The sequence below is a fragment of the Mustela erminea genome, chromosome 15 (genome assembly GCF_009829155.1).
Source record: "Mustela erminea isolate mMusErm1 chromosome 15, mMusErm1.Pri, whole genome shotgun sequence".
Taxonomy (NCBI): Eukaryota; Metazoa; Chordata; class Mammalia; order Carnivora; family Mustelidae; genus Mustela; species Mustela erminea.
In genome coordinates, this window is record NC_045628.1 from 59,869,362 (window position 1) to 59,872,930 (window position 3,569).

At 39.1% G+C, this 3,569-nt stretch overlaps 1 pseudogene; it reads left to right on the plus strand.

Annotated features, from left to right (window-relative positions):
• Nucleotides 1–3,177: 3,177 nt before the first annotated feature.
• LOC116574639 lies at nt 3,178–3,277 on the plus strand (annotated as a pseudogene).
• The last annotated feature ends 292 nt before the right edge of the window (nt 3,278–3,569 follow it).

Here is a 3,569-nt window from a genome sequence, read left to right on the forward strand (position 1 = left end):
AGCTCACATGTTCAGAATCCATTGCTCAGTTTCCATAGACCCATCACATCATCCAAGTTGGACACCATCGGATTGATGAGAAGCCCTTCTGGGAGCAGTGGAAAGGAGGGCCTGTAACTTGGACCAGAAAGTCCACATGCAACATCTTAAAATTTTCCTCACACTTTCCTCCCAAGTGATGGATGATGTCAATATGAATCTATTGCTCTCCTCTGACTTGGTGGGTCAAGCTCTGTCTTAACAAGGCCTACTTTAACAATAACAATACCTACTATATCAGACTCCTCTTATGAAAGACTCTCATGATTGCATTTTCTAAGCAGTAATCCTGCATGATCCCATATTTAAAAAAACAAAACAAAACTGAGATCCAGATAACAAAATCATAGAAACCCTCTTTGAATAATTGCAAACATGCAGAAAGTGGACTCAACAGTATACTTCATAAGGGCAGAAACTTTGGGGCATATCTGGTTCACCCACTGTTGTCTCCCAGGATCTAGCATAGTGCCTGGCAAATAGTAGGCCCTCCGTGACTGCGTCTCTTTACTGTTTCTAAATGTCAGGTTTCATTTGTGTGGTCTGGTCTCCAGTCTTCAAGCACCACGCTTTAATCCATCCAGGCAGCTGGCCGCCTCTGGCTCCCTGAAGACTTCCAGGACAAGAGGCTGTACAGCCTCCCTGGGCTGCTGAGTCACCTTCCTATCAGGAAATTGTTTCTGCCTTAGCTAAATAGGTAAGCAATTTTCTTTCTATTTCAGACAGAGAACCTAAGTTTAAAAAAAGATGAAGTGAATAGCTCAAGGTTATACACAAACTCTGGCCCAGTTAGGAATAGAACCCAAGTGGTTCCTAACATTCAATCCTATAGTTTCAGTCCTATTCCTTTTGCCACACAACCTATTTTTATATTTTATAGATATTGTTCCCAAATTGCTCACCGGAAATTCTGCTTAAATATTGAAGGTAAAATGGCTGCATGTATCCAATAGAGAAAGAATATATATAAGAAGAAGTTTTTCCCACGTGAGGAATGAATCACTGTAAAGAACATTTGTTCAGTTGTTTCATTATAAAATAAGAGCATTCCTCCCGGCTGCCACAAAATTCAAATGCTCTATTTTGTTACTAAACAATCCTTTTAACACCAAGCCAAAAATAAGTCACAATGTTAATGCAAACATCTTGCAAGCCAACTAAAAGAACTTGTGCCAAATTTATCAGAGTTAGAGGGAAATTGTGTTGGATCTGTCTGCCTCTGAGAAACTTTCTATTAGATCACCAGTAAATAGGGTACCGGCATCTGCTGATGCTGAGTGAAAGACATGAGTAATAACAGACAGCTTTAGAAAATACATTTTTCTTCCATAGTTAGCAATGCATGACTCACTAGAACTCTCCAGACACTATACAGCATGAATGACTCAAAATTCGACCAAGGACAGAGCACAGTCAGTTCTCTCTTCCTACACTAGGATTTCTTGTCTCAATTATCACTTATTTGTTAGTTTACTTCAAGGCAGAGAGTCTTGGTTCACTCTCCTTCCTTTTTTAAAAACGGTGGTAATATAAAAAATAAATATTGAAGTGCTGCAGGAAAACAGAGTCTAAACATCATAATGAATACCGAAACCAAACTTCAACTGGCCTAATTCCCACCATTTGCAAGGCCACATTGGGAAATGACCATGGTTAATTTCCTTCTTGAACACTGACCAATGACTAGAGATTATTGCACTATTAGACATGCCTTGTGGTTACAGGCCAATGACCTGCTTATCCAAATCTTCAGTAGCCAATAGTAGCATCAAAGATATTTTGAGAAATAATTTAGTCTCCATGGCACAGGTCCTGATTTCCTTCAAGCAACTATTCTCTTTAGCGCTTTCCTTTCCATTCCATCTGGCATTCCAACTCCAGGTTGATTTTCCTAAGAGTTTTTTTGGATTATGACAATAGCTTAGCATGATGACAATGACCTCAGGTCTTGGAATTAGACCATTTGACTTCAAATCCTGGATTCATCAATTAATTTCTAACCTCTCTATGCCTCAGTTTTTCATCTGTGACATGGAGTTCATAAGATACTTGCATAATTTTTATTTTAACTTTGTGTTAATATATAAGTATATACAAAATTTTTTAAATTTATTTTTTATTTATTTTCAGCATAACAGTATTCATTGTTTTTGCACCACACCCAGTGTTCCATGCAATCCGTGCCCTCTGTAATACCCACCACCTGGTACCCCAACCCCCCATCACTTCAAACCCTCAGATTGTTTTTCAGAGTCCATAGTCTGTCATGGTTCACCTCCCCTTCCAATTTCCCTCAACTTCCTTCTCCTCTCTAACTCCCCATGTCCTCCATGCTATTTGTTATGCTCCACAAATAAGTGAAACCATATGATATTGACTCTCCCTGCTTGACTTATTTCACTCAGCATAATCTCTTCCAGTCCCGTCCATGTTGCTACAAAATTTGGGTATTCATCCTTTCTGATGGAGGCATAATACTCCATCATGTATATGGACCACATCTTCCTTATCCATTCGTCTGTTGAAGGGCATCTTGGTTCTTTCCACAGTTTGGCAACCGTGGCCATTGCTGCTATAAACATTGGGGTACAGATGGCCCTTCTTTTCACTACATCTGTATCTTTGGGGTAAATACCCAGTAGTGCAATGGCAGGGTCATAAGGAAGTTCTATTTTTAATTTCTTGAGGAATCTCCACACTGTTCTCCAAAGAGGCTGCACCAACTTGCATTCCCACCAACAGTGGAAGAGGGTTCCCCTTACTCCACATCCCCTCCAACACATGTTGTTTCCTGTCTTGCTAATTTTGGCCATTCTAACTGGTGTAAGGTGATATCTCAATGTGGTTTTAATTTTAATCTCCCTGATGGCTAGTGATGATGAACATTTTTTCATGTGTCTGATAGCCATTTGTATGTCTTCATTGGAGAAGTGTCTGTTCATATCTTCTGCCCATTTTTTGATATGATTGTCTGTTTTGTGTGTGTTGACTTTGAGGAGTTCTTTATAGATGCTGGATATCAACCTTTTGTCTGTACTGTCATTTGCAAATATCTTCTCCCATTCCGTGGGTTGCCTCTTTGTTTTGTTGACTGTTTCCTTTGCTGTGCAAAATTTTTTTAATTAAAAAAATAAATAAGTTCATAAGAGCAGCACATAAACTAAAATTGAAATGATAAGAGATTAGCATGGCCCCTGCACAAGGATGACGTACATTTTGTGAAGCATCCATATTAAAAAAAAAAAAATGAGTATGTAAGAAAATAGAGCATTCGTGGCAAAGAACATAGGCTGTAGAGTCAGACCTGGAATCAGAATCCTGATTCTGCCATTGAACTGCCTACCAATTATACTAGTTATCCCACACCATGTAACAAGTCACCCAAAACTTTCCAGATTATGACAGTAATAATCATTTTTTACCTTCCATGGTTTCTGTAAGGTCAGAGATATGAGAGTTTTATGTTTGGCCAGGTCTCTGATGAGGTTGCAGTCAGATGTTGGGAAGGGTCACAGATGGCTAAAGACTAG